We start from the raw sequence: 15,000 nt of genomic DNA, 5'->3' as shown, positions 1-15,000 counted from the left end.
TCTGTTTCTTTTAATCACTCCCTCACCTTTTTCTCTTCCTTATTTATTGGTTTCTCTTCTCCCCGTGTTTTTGTTTCTCTTGCCATTCGTTTTGTTGCCAGACTTGAGGTTGGAGACATGTATCCTTAATGCGGTTTTTTTTTTTTTTTTTTTTTTTTTTTGGCAACATTTCCTAACCTTTTCCAATACTGTTTTTTTTTCCTTTTTCGTAATTATTCTCCGTATTTTAGTATCTAAAATAATCCCTTCGACGTGTCTTGTTGTTCCCGTATTTTCATAAGCTTCGTTACTGGGATCTTATTTCGTTGAATAATTTCCTCTATATTTTTTTAGTTTCTCTTTTCTTCTGATTATCATTTTATATATTTGAATGATATTTCTTCTTTCAAAAACCATTTTAAATATCTCATTTATTCTCTCTTTGACCATTCAGTAATTGATCATGATAGTTTTTTATATCCTATATTTTAATATATTTTATCTTTCTAAATCATCGTCTCAGCATCTTACGTCTTATGATTCATTTAGGTTTATCCAGTCATCATAGAATTTTTTTTTTTATGTATTTTTCAAATAATTTTCTCAGTGTTCAGTATTGGATCCTCTAGTTATGTTACACATTTACTAATAATTGTTTCTAGAAGCTCGCTTGATACTTCCAATTTTCTTAGAATGTCTTTTAAAGATACTTTATTTGTTCATGCATACTTTTATACACTACGTCATCCAATCCCATCATTCGTGAAGTATATTGCTTCCTTGACATTATGACACTTCTTTTCTAAAACTCCTTTGCACCATATTTCTTATTATGATCTACTGAAACGTTTACTTTTTCTTACAGATTTCTTAACTTTTTCAAGTTCTCTCCAGTGGGCAGGAGTGTAGGAAAAGTACTATCAAATGATCTGCGTAGAACGCTTTCATAAGCATTTCATCATTATAATCTTTAAGCCTCCTGATTATTGAATTCATCTACCACCTCTCTCTCTCTCTCTCTCTCTCTCTCTCCTCTCTCTCTCTCTCTCGTCTCTACTCTCTCTCTCTCTCTCTCTCTCCTCTCTCTCTCTCTCTCTCTCTTATTACATCTTTATAATCATTTCATCATTATGAATATTAAGCCTCCTAATTATTGAATTCATCTACCACCTCTCTCTCTCTCTCTCTCTCTCTCTCTCTCTCTCTCTCTCTCTCCTCTCTCTCTCTCTCTCTCTCTTATTACATCTTTATAATCATTTCATCATTATGAATATTAAGCCTCCTAATTATTGAATTCATCTACCACCTCTCTCTCTCTCTCTCTCTCTCTCTCTCTCTCTCTCTCCTCTCTCTCTCTCTCTCTCTCTCTCTTTACGTCTTTATAAATCTTCTTATTTATGCCAACTTCAACATATATAATTTTTTATTCTTATATCAATTCTGTTAAAAATATGTTCAAGGCGCTTAATTTAACATCAATATATCCTCTCCATATTAGAAGGCCCTCTTTGTTTCTTTCATAAGCCCAAAGGGTGTTCCATAACTCTTTTGTTTCTCTCTCCCATTTTCAGCCTCTTGTGCGCCCTTTACAACTTGTTTCATTAACGCTTTCATATTATGGCTCTTCATCTCCCCTCACCATATCCTTGAAACTTTCGTCATCTGCTCTGCAATTGTTAATATCTTCCCACAATCTTTTGATGAACTTCATCTTGTATTTTCATCTTCTAGAGAATCTGTGACAATTGCATTCTTTTATATGAATATTTTCTTAGCAGTTGTGGATTATTGACGAGTCAGCAAAATAGCTAAGACTACTAAAATTTGTATAAATAATTGATAGACATTTTTCAGCTAACTAGCTTGACTAGACTGTATAATAGGTAGAAGAAATTGAGCAATCTATCTCTGTCAAAGAGTTAAGCTACATGGCAATTATCAGCAGGCATTCATCACCATTCCTTTGTAACTATAGTCTGATGTGGACAAGGATTAATTACTGCAATGGTACGTCTTCTTGTCTGGGAGAACAATAGGTTATTAGTGTGATATTTGGGCAATCCCATCTTACCACAGATTCTGGTTGTAATACATACATACATATACCAAGGCACTTCCCCCAATTTTGAGGGGTAGCCGACATCAACAAATTAAACAAAACAAAAAAGGGGATCTCTACTCTTTACTTTCCTCCAGCCTTACAAGGGACTCAACTGAGTTCAGATGGTACTGCTAGGGTGCCACAGCCCACCCTCCCACATTATCCACCACAGATGAAGCTTCATAATGCTGAATCCGCTACTGCTGCTACCCTCCGCGGTCATCTAAGGCATCGGAGGAAGCAGCAGGGCCTACGGAACTGCGTCACAATTCGCTTGCCATTCATTCCTATTTCTAGCACGCTCTTTTGCCTCTCTCACATCTATCCTCCTATCACCCAGAGCTTTCTTCACTCCATCCATCCACCCAAACCTTGGCCTTCCTCTTGTACTTCTCCCATCAACTCTTGCATTCATCACCTTCTTTAGCAGACAGCCATTTTCCATTCTCTCAACATGGACAAACCACCTCAACACATTCATATCCACTCTAGCCGCTAACTCATTTCTTACACCCGTTCTCACTCTCACCACTTCGTTCTTAACCCTATCTACTCGAGATACACCAGCCATACTCCTTAGACACTTCATCTCAAACACATTCAATTTCTGTCTCTCCGTCACTTTCATTCCCCACAACTCCAATCCATACATCACAGTTGGTACAATCACTTTCTCATATAGAACTCTTTTTACATTCATGCCCAACCCTCTATTTTTTACTACTCCCTTAACTGCCCCCAACACTTTGCAACCTTCATTCACTCTGTGACGTACATCTGCTTCCACTCCATCATTTGCTGCAACAACAGACCCCAAGTACTTAAACTGGTCCACTTCCTCAAGTAACTCTCCATTCAACATGACATTCAACCTTGCACCACCCTTCCCTTCTCGTACATCTCATAACCTTACTCTTACCCACATTAACTCTCAACTTCCTTCTCTCACACACTCTTCCAAATTCTGTCACTAATCGGCCAAGCTTCTCTTCTGTGTCTGCAACCAGTACAGTATCATTCCGCAAACAACAACTGTTTTACCTCCCATTCATGGTCATTCTCGTCTACCAGTTTTAATCCTCGTCCAAGCACTCGAGCATTCACCTCTCTCATCACTCCATCAACATACAAGTTAAACAACCACGGTGACATCACACATCCCTGTATCAGCCCCACTCTCACCGAAACCAATCACTCACTGTCATTTCCTATCCTAACACATGCTTTACTACCTTTGTAGAAACTTTTCACTGCTTGCAACAACCTTCCACCAACTCCATATAACCTCATCACATTCCACATTGCTTCCCTATCAACTCTATCATACGCTTTCTCCAGATCCATAAACGCAACATACACCTCCTTATCTTTTGCTAAATATTTCTCGCATATCTGCCTTACTGTAAAAATCTGATTCATACAACCCCTACTTTTTCTAAAACCACCCTGTATTTTTTCGATTGCATTCTCTGTTTTATCCTTGATCCTATTAATCATTACTCTACCATACACTTTCCAACTACGCTTAACAAACTAATACCTCTTGAATTACAATACTCATGTACATCTCCCTTACCCTTATATAGTGGTACAATACATGCACAAACCCAATCTACTGGTACCATTGACAACAAAAAACACATATTAAACAATCTCACCAACCATTCAAGTACAGTCACACCCCCCTCCTTCAACATCTCAGCTCTCACACCATCCATACCAGACGTTTTTCCTACTCTCGTTTCATCTAGTGCTCTCCTCACTTCATCTATTGTAATCTCTCTCTCATTCTCATCTCCCATCACTGGCACCTCAACACCTGCAAACAGCAATTATATCTGCCTCCCTATTATCCTCAACATTCAGTAAACTTTCAAAATATTCCACCCATCTTTTCCTTGCCTCCTCTCCTTTTAACAACCTCTTATTTCCATCTTTCACTGTCTCTTCAATTCTTGAGCCAGCCTTCCTTACTCTCTTCACTTCTTTCCAAAACTACTTCTTATTCTTCATATGAATGACCCAATCCCTGACCCCACCTCAGGTCAGCTGCCCTCTTTGCCTCACGTACCTTGCGCTTTACTTCCACATTTTCCTCTTTATATTTTTCATACTTCTCTACACTATTACTCTGCAACCATTCTTCAAAAGCCCTCTTTTTCTCTTCCACTTTTTCCTTCACTCCTTCATTCCACCATTCACTGCCCTTCCTCATGCTGCCTCCAGAAATGAAGTAATGAAGATTATAACGAGTGGATGATGGGGATAATTAGCAATTCAATACTCTCAGCTAAGGCCATCTATTGGCCATGGAAAGAAATAATGTGTAGAGCTCTTTAATCCTTGCATTCTGGAACCTTCCATGACGTCATTTTGGTTTAAAAATAGCTAATAATAGCCTACTTAATTTGAACTTAGTATAATTTATACCTGCCTCACACATATTTCTATATAAATATCAATCTATCACTCACATGAACGGAGCAAGGGACGTGTGCTGGCAATCTTTTAACAAGAAGTAGATAAACTCGGATTCTAATTTGAAGGAGTGTATGATTTCTGAAACATATTTTTCTGGTAGTTTTTTTCCAATTATTGCGTCAAAAATTCATAATTCCAATACTATTTTTCTTCTGAATTTTAGGATCTCAAGTTATGGTAAATAGATGTAAAACACAGATAATGTATTACAAAAATATATAGCAGAGATCCGAATATTTTAAAAGCAAAGAGTTGGAACTCAGCCATAGAGTTAAAAACCTCAAATTTAACCAAAATATATTGTCTGGCATAGTATAAATATTTGTATATATATATATATATATATATATATATATATATATATATATATATATATATATATATATATATATATATATATATATATACTATATATATATATATATATTTATAAATTTATATACTATAGTATATATAATATATATATATATATATATATATATATATATATATATATCTATATATTATATATGAAACTACTGGTCTCTTTTCCCCAGTTACGTGTGTGATTTTACAACTCCAATAATCTATTTCTGTACTCCCTCTCACTCATTGGGACTCGTCCATGAAGTGGTAGCATTTGTCGATTGTGATTTTTCGTGTTACGGTATCTCGTTCCCTCTGTTTGTGTTTGAAAAGGCTGGATGCGATCAGAGAATCTAAAAGAGTAAAAGGAAGAGAGAGAGAGAGAGAGAGAGAGATGAACGAGAGAGAGAAGAGAGAGAGAGAGAGAGAGAGAGAGAGAGAGAGAGAGGGCTTATCTTGGCTAAACATAAACACAGACACACCCACACACACACACACACACATATATATATATATATATATATATATATATATATATATATATATATATATATATATATATATATATATATATATATATATATATATATATATATATATTATATATATATATATTTCATCATCTTCATTTCTTCCTATGCCTATTGATGCAAAGGGCCTGGGTTAGAGTTCGCCAGTCATCTGTATCTTGAACTTTTGATTCAATACTTCTCCATACATCATCTCCTACATTGCTCTTCATAGTCCTCAGTCACGTAAGGCTGGTCCTCCCAACTCTTTTAGTTCCTTTTGGAGCCCAGCTGAACGTATGGTGAACTCTCTTGGGGAGTGCGAAGAGCATGGTATGTGTGTGTATGTATATATATATATATATATATATATATATATATATATATATATATATATATATATATATATAAATATATATATATATATACTATATATATATATATACAGTGGAACCTCTACACACGAACGTATCTATGTCCGGAATTTTCCAACATCCAAAGTAAAATTTGAGCAATTTTTTCGACTCCACACCCGAATTTTTATTTCGACATATGAAGTAAGCAATTTTTGTCGTAGCAGTTGTATCCGAATTTTTCGACACGCGAAGTATAATTCGAACACATTCCTACTCTACACCCGAATTTTTTTTTCGACACCCGAAGTAAGCAATACCCGTACGCGTAGATGGTACTCATAGCGCCGGATAGAAGGCAGCACTTCGACCTCGGAGGGACCCTCAATTAGCGTGGCTTGGGTCATTCCTCTGTTCTCGTCGGCTTCGTTTGGTTGTGCGCTGTGCGTTCTACTATTAACTGTATTTTAATCGTGATTTTTTACGAACATCCTGTAACGTTTTTTCACGTAAAGCATGGGTCCAAAAAGGCTTAGTTTCGCTTTCTTTAGAAGTAAAGCAAGAAATTATTGAAAAGCATGAGCGTGGCGTCCGCGTGAGTGAACTCGCAAAAGAATATGGCTGAAATATGTTGACGATCTTGACAATGTTGAAACAGAAAGAAGCCATTAAAGCAGGGAAACCTTCTAAGGGGATCACCATCATTTCAAAACGTCGTAGCCCTGTCATAGAAGAGATGGAACGACTTTTGCTAATCTGGATCAAGAACAGAGAGATTGTTGGCGACACCATCACCGAAACTATCATCTGCAAGAAGGCGCACGCCATCTTCACTGACTTGAAGAAGGCGAGATCTTGGGGTGATGCTGGGGAGAGCTCAACCGAACCTTCCTCAGACAATTTCAAGGCATATCATGGCTGGTTTGAAAAATTTAAGAAACGGTCCGGGACTCATTCAGTTGTTCACCACGAAGAGGCTGCTAGTGCAGACACAAAGGCTGTTGCTGACTTTGTGAAGAGCATTGAAAGGACCGTGTAGGAAGAAGGCTACGTCGAGCAGTAGGTGTTTAATTGTGATGAAACCGGGCTGTTTTGGAAGAAGATGCCCAGTCGAACCTACATCACCGCTGAAGAGAAGAAATTGCCTGGGCATAAGCCAATGAAGGATCAGTTGACTCTTGCCCTATGTGCCAACGCTAGCGGGGACTTTAAAGTCAAGCCCTTACTGGTTTACCATTCAAAGAACCTTAGGGCCTTTAAGGCACAGAATGTGGATAAGGACCAGCTACATGTTTTCTGGCTATCCAACTCGAAAGCCTGGGTCACTAGGCAGTTCTTGTCCAATGAGTTAACCAAGTTTTTGGTCCTTCGGTGAAGAAGTATCTTCATGAGCAGAAATTGCCTTTAAAAGTGCCTGCTATGCCTTGACAATGCACCCGCTCATCCCCTCGGACTTGTAAATGATACCTTCGAAGAATTCAAGTTCATAAAGGTGCTGTATCTTCCACCGAATACCACCTCTATCCTCCAACCCATGGACCAGCAAGTCATCTCGAACTTCAAGAAGCTCTACTCCAAACACCTATTCAAACAGTGCTTTAATGTCACGTAAAGCACAAACTTAACTTTGCCGTGGTTGGGTGCAGCGGAAGACGTAGAGGAAATCATCTCCCTTGGAGAGTCCATGGGTCTTGAGGTCGACGCAGATGACATCACGGAACTCGTCGCCGAACATCACGACGAACTTACTACAGAGGAGCTCAAGGAACTCCATGCTATGTCTGAGCACATGAGTGATGACGAGGAAGGGATCGAGGAGGTAGAACATGTGCAAAATACCTGAATTCGACAGGTATAAGTACAGAAGAATTATCATTGACTTTTATCTTTCTTCGTGGCCAAGTGGGTTAGTCACTGTCTGTACAAGCTTGCCGACCAGGGTTCGATTCCCGGCCGGAGCCAAGCTCTTGTCTTTGTGTGATTTCGCCTGGGGCTCTGATCCCGAGGTCGTTAAGAGAATCCAGACATTAATATATCAAAAATATATATGGCTTATTTGAATATGAAAAACACGTAAAAATGTGCAAAATTTATCATTAATTGAATGCCAAGTAACAAACTACCAATTAGCTACGATGGTGAAGATGGGTTGATTTCAATTCTAAGTACAAAATACCTGAATTCGACAGGTATAAGTACAGAAGAATTGTCATTGACTTTTATCTTTCTTCGTGGCCAAGTGGGTTAGTCACTGTCTGTACAAGCTTGCCGACCAGGGTTCGATTCCCGGCCGGAGCCAAGCTCTTGTCTTTGTGTGATTTCGCCTGGGGCTCTGATCCCGAGGTCGTTAAGAGAATCTAGACATTAATGTATCAAAAATATATATGGCTTATTTGAATACATATATATATGTATATATATATATATATGTATAATATACATATATATATATATATATATATATATATATATATATATATATATATATATATATATATATATATATATATATATATATATATGTCTAATGTCTAACATTAAAAATTTCTACCGCAGAATAAAGACACATCTCTCAAATTTAACAACATTTCACGTATCGAATAACATGCAACTCCTGGTTTCATTCATCAAGTCATCACTCAACCAAGCTCCTATGTTGTTCATATTCAGGGGCTGGCGAAATATTCATGAAATTGTGTACATGCACAACATAGCCTGGAGGTTTCACCAGGGCTTTATGCAGTATTTCCGAACACGTCGCAAATAATATATTTTTCGCGTTCCGTTGACATTTTGCGTCTATCTACGCTTAGTGGCGCTGAATATTTCACGTGCTTTTGATATCCATTCTTTTGTCCGAAAGTGTGTACTACAAAATGCAGTTTGTAATGTGTTATGAAATATTCATGAACTAGAATATATTATAACTTGACATATAGGCTGTTATTCACAATATTTTGTTGTAATACATACATATATATATATATATATATATATATATATATATATATATATATATATATATATATAATATATTATATATATATATATATATATATATATATATATATATATATGTATATACATATATATATGGATTTTAGGTAAATTTCTCGAATGCAATTTCTCGAAAGTCAAATTCTCGAACCCAATTGCTCGAAAAATAATTTCTCGAACTATCATTTTCTCGAATCCCATATTTCTTGAAAACCGATATCTATTTTGTCCAGAAAATTGAATGGAAAAATTTTCATGTATTTCAAGGAAAAATATATCCTTTTGGGTTGACAAACACAAATGTTAAAAATTTATTGTAAATGAAGGAATGAAGAAAAATACAAAGGTTATAATTTTATTGTATGTATAAAATTATTATCATTTAGAATGAAATACAGTATTAAAATTTAATCAATCAAAATGAAATGTTGTATGCTACACTTCGAAAATATTCTTCGACAGGCCTCTCTTTGTCTCTTTATATTTTCTGATTTTCACTTGCTTTAGTCTCACTCATTTTCTTTCTACTTTGTTATTCCATACTGTATTATTTTATCCAAAAAAAAAAAGAATAAAGTTAGTATCTTTTATGACGCAGAAGTGTGATTATAAATAGGTACGCAGTGTTTCGTGCATTATACTTACGCCCGTACATACAGGACATCACGGAATGCTTATAGCCTCTTTATAAATTGGTCTTTGCCGCTTATGGGATACTTTCGATTGTATTCGAGAAATTTACTTGTTTGTTTTCGAGTAATTGACATTCGAGAAAATGATAGTTCGAGAAATTATTTTTCGGTCAATTGAATTCGAGAAATTTACCTTCGCGCAATTGATTTCGAGAAATTTGCGTGACACCATATATATGTATATATTTTGTATCTATATTTTTGTGCATAATAGATATAAATTACTGTTTCAGTGTTCTCTCTCTCTCTCTCTCTCTCTCTCTCTCTCTCTCTCTCTCTCTCTCTCTCTCTCTCTCTCTCTCTCTCTCATGAGTACTTATTTCAGCTTTTACTGTAATCAACTTAGCAAACATTAAACATCAAAGCATGGGACGTTAAGATATATTTTGACATTTTTAACTGAGCTTTTTAAAAATTTATAAAAAGGGCTTTGGGTTTTTTTAGTATGATAATTATTCATTTTTTACAGCATTTATCGTTTTGAAATTAGGTTTGGGACCATTGAAAATACGCATATACACATGTATATACATATGTGAATATACTGCATAAACATATAATTGTTTATATATATATATATATATATATATATATATATATATATATATATATATTATATATATATATATATATTATATATATACATGCGTGTGTGTATCTGTGTGTATACGTTTATAAATAAATATATCTGTTGTAACATCATATAAATCTCAATGTATATTTATTTATATATATATATATATATATATATATATATATATATATATATATATATATATATATATATATATATATATATATATTGTATTATTACATTATAGTCCCGTGGCCTGGGAACCAAGATATGATATTATATACATTACGGCTGGCAAGCTACACAACCTAACGAGTTCCAAACTCACCTGTTTTGTTTTTACATTAAATCTGTTACACTTTAAAATATTAATACCCAAGCTCTGAGACACTTATATAACTGAATATCCAAAGGTCTCTTAAGTACAATCAAAACAAAACTGTGTGATTATTATCAAGAACTACTGTAATCTAACAACCTCTTGCTTCGATTCTTTAACCAGGATACGAGTGAGTACTGAAATAAACACTGGTGGTTGAAATAATACACTGTTTACAAAAATAAATATATTCTATAAAAATTACAACAGTGAAAGAATACACTGCCTTGTCCAGTTTTCGAGAAAGGTGTCTTTGTCGATTTTTTTGACAAAGCAGCCCTTTTCCAGGTTATGATAAAGGTGCCTTAGTCCTGTTTTTGACAACGGTGCCTCTGTTCCTTTGACCCGTTTTCGACAAAGGTGCCTTTTATTCAGTTTTCGACCTAGGTGCTTTTGTCCAGTTTTCGACAAAGGTGTCTTTGGCCAGTTTTTTGACAAAGCAGCCCTTATCCAGTTTTTGAAAAAGGTGCCTTAGTCCAGTTTTTGATAAAGGCGCCTCTCTCCAGTTTTCGCCAAAGGTTCCTTTGACCCATTTTCGACAAAGGTACCTTTCTTCAGTTTTCAATCAAGGTGCTTTTGTCCCGTTTTCGACAAAGGTGCATTTGTCCACTTTTGGACAAGTTGCCTTTGTTCAGTTTTTGACAAAGGTTCCTTTGTACAGTTTTCGACAATGGTGACTTTGTACAGTTTTTGACAACGGTGCCTTTGTCCAATTTTCAACAAAGGTGCCTTTTTTCCAGTTTATGACAAAGGTGCCTTTGTCCAGTTTTTGACAAAGTAGCATTTCTCCAGTTTTTGACAAAAGTGCCTTTGTACAGTTTTTGACAAAGGTGCCTTTGTGAAGTTTTGACAAAGGTGCCCTTTTCCAGTTTTTGACAAAGGTGCCTTTTGTCCAGTTTTAGACAAAGGGGCCTTTTTCCAGTTTTTCCCAAAGATGCCTCTGTCCAGTTTTCGACAAAGGTACCTTTATCCAGTTTTCGAAAAAGGTCCCTTTGTCCATTTCCCAATGAGCCTATATATCAAGCGTTAATTGGCCTTCCTGTAAAACAACATAGGCTATATCCAATCTCCCTTTGTCTTGTGCAACACGCTTATAATTGCAATCTTTACCTGGAATCGAATGATAACAAGTTTTTCCTTTTCGTCCAGCAACTTCTCCGGTAACTTTAATGGTCGTCTGTTTCTTTTAATCACTCCCTCACCTTTTTCTCTTCCTCGTTTATTGGTTTCCCTTCTTCCCGCGTTTTTGTTTCCGGTTTTTTTTCGTAACAGATTACCAAAGTTTCTAGAAAATTTCTCTTGCCATTCTTTTTGTTGCCACACTTGAGGTTCGAGACACGTATCATTGATGCTCCTTTTTTTTTTTTTTTTTTTTTTTTTTTTTTTTTTTTTTTTTTGGCTTCCAGCAATATTTACTAACCTTTTCCAATACTGTTTTGTTTTCCTTTTTCATAATTATTCTCTTTATTTTAGTTTCCTAATGATCCCTTCGATGTTTCTTGTTGTTTTCCATATTCTCATAACCTTTTTAACTGGTTTCTTTCATCTTATTTTGTTGAATAATTCCCTCTATATTTCTTTTTAGTTATTTTTTTTTCTTCTGATTATTATTGTATGTAGTTGAATGATATTTCGTCTTCCAAAATAATTTTAAATATGTCAATTATTCTCTCTTTGACCATTCAATAATTGATCATGATAGTTTTTCATGTCCTATATTTTAAGAAATCTTTTCAATATTTTTTATCTTTTCTAAATCATCGTTTGTCTATCCTACCTCCTAACAAATATTATCAATAGTTCATTTAGGTTTATCCAGTCATCTTAAAAACATTATTTTTCCTCTATGCATTCTGTAAATACTTTTTTTATATATATACATTCAGTATTGGATCCTCTAGTTATGTTATACGTTAACTAATAATTGATTTTAGATGCTCGATTGATTCTTCCAGATACTTTATTTGTTCGTACATGCTTTATGCACTACGTCATCCACTCCTGTTATTCGTGAAGTATATTGCTTCCTTGATTATGACCCTTCTTTTCTAAAACTCCTTTACACCATATCTCTTATATCATTCACTGGAACGTTTACTTTTTCTTGTAGATTTCTTAACTTTTTCAAGTGCTCTCCTGGGGTAGAAGTGTAAGAATAGTACCATTATATGTTCGGCATGTCGTAGAAAGCTTTCATAAGCATTTCACCATTATGATTTTTAAGCCTCTTGATTATTGAATTCATCTATCTCTCTCTCTCTCTCTCTCTCTCTCTCTCTCTCTCTCTCTCTCTCTCTCTCTCTCTCTCTCTCTCTCTCTATTACATCTTTATAATCAATTCATCATTATGAATTTTAAGCCTGCTGTTACTGAACTCATAAACCCCCCCCCCCCCTCTCTCTCTCTCTCTCTCTCTCTCTCTCTCTCTCTCTCTCTCTCTCTCTCTCTCTCTCTCTCTCTCTCTCTCATTACGCTTTTATAAATCCTTCTTATTTATGCCAACTTCAGCTTATATCATTTTTATTCTTATATGAATTCTGTTAAAAATATGTTCAAGGCGCTTAATTCAACATCAATAGATCCTCTCCATATTAGATGCCCCTCTTTGTATTTTCCATAAACCCAAAGGGTGTTCCATAACTCTTTTGTTTCTCTCTCCCATTATCAACGTCTTGTGCGCCCTTTACAACTTGTTTCATTAACGCTTTCATATCTCTTCATCTCCCCTCACCATATCCTTGAAACTTCGTCATCTGCTCTGCAATTGTTAATATCTTCCCACAATCTTTTGATGAAGTTGTTCTTCTTGTGTCTTCATCCAGAGAATCTGTGATAATCGCAATTTTTTTTATATAATTTCTCAGCACACGTGGATTATTGACGAGTCAGCAAAATAGCTAAGACTTTACTATAATTTGTATGTATAATTGATGGACAATTATCAGCTAACTAGCTTGACTAGACTGTGTAATTGGCAGAAGGAATTGAGCAATCTATCTCTGTCAAAGAGTTGAGCTACATGGCAATTATTAGCAGGCATTCATCACCATTCCTTTGTAACTATGTCTATGTGGACAAGGATTAATTACTGCAATGGTGCGTCTTCTTCTCTGGAAGAACAATAGGTTATTAGTGTGATATTAGGCAATCCCATCCTGCCACAGATTCTGTTTGTTAATACTTCTGTATTATTAAATCAATTCATTTCTAAGCTACATTACTGTGAGTGCTTGTGGCAAGCTTCATGGTGCTTCTTTTCGGACTTCGTATTAACGTACCTTTTTCCCATTTGTATTGGTTAAGGACGGTTGCCTTCTTTTTGAAGGACTTTGCTTTGGCTTTTAGGTAGACCGTAGTCCCGATTGGCTGCCCTGTCTGACATTGCTTAGACCCTGGTATCTTCTGATTTGTCTTGGCTTCACGTAAACATATAAATGATACAAAATTAACAATTGAGCATCACTATAAAAGATTCTAATCTCATATGCTGTACAGAATAAGAAGAATCGTATTCTATTTTTGAAGTAATTTATAAAGGATTCAATGTTTTATAATATACGTTATAACACTTATAATCAAGAGTTGAAAAATTATGCAGTATAACTTTCAATAGATATAGCGTTTATTGTACAACAACACAAATTATACATAATACATTGCAGTAACTGCGTGGGATTTCAAGTAATCTGTATCATGAATTAATTGTTATTCATTTGTTACACTGCAGGATTCGAACTTAGTAGCCAGCACTCTTCATCATTCATTTTTAAAAGCAGTGGTAAGAATTGCTTAGCCATTCCTTGTAAAAATCCAAGACTGGAATGTAATAAGCATTACATATTGCTAACTATCTAAAGGTTTAAAGGGCACTCATGAATGGCAGAGGTGACAGTGGCATAGCCCTATCTAGCTGGACAATGCGCTGGAGACTGACCACATATACATATGGTCAGCGCCCAAACTCCCTTTCCACCCAAGCTAGGACCAAGGAGGGCCATGCCACAACTGCTGATGACTCAGCAGAGAGACCTATAAGCTCCACCAAACCATGCATCTTTAGCTCACAAGGATGGTGAGGTTGTAGCGGCCAAAGGAACTAACGAGTTTGAGCGGGACTCGAACCCCAGCCTGTCGTTCACCAGATAGTAAATAATATAAAAGTAAACCATATTGTTCACCCTAAAGGCAAAGCTAAAGCTGTTTGATTTCAGTTCCAATATCATTAAAATAGATGCTCACCAGAACGTCAGCCGGACAAGCCCAACCTCCCACTGTGGTGACCAAATACAACAGTGGCCTCCCCAGTAAACAGCCTAAACTCACGGTCTCGGGCTGTGATCGATCTGCTGCCATGTGGATGAAAGGCGAACATGTTACCACTATAAGTGGGAGAACGGATCTAAGTCATTAGAGGAACATTGATTTTTTAATTACCAAAAAAGCATAATGAAAAAGAGCTTAGAAATAAAATCATTTATCAATGATACTAAAAGAAAGCTGATCAAGGAAAGATATAAATTCTCATATAAGGTAAAGTTTTTTTTTTTTTTTTTTTTTTTTTTTTTTTTTTTTTTTTTTTTTCTTTTTTTT

Source organism: Palaemon carinicauda, chromosome 29 (assembly GCF_036898095.1).
Source record: "Palaemon carinicauda isolate YSFRI2023 chromosome 29, ASM3689809v2, whole genome shotgun sequence".
Classification (NCBI taxonomy): Eukaryota; Metazoa; Arthropoda; class Malacostraca; order Decapoda; family Palaemonidae; genus Palaemon; species Palaemon carinicauda.
Note: the sequence above shows the minus strand (reverse complement) of the source record.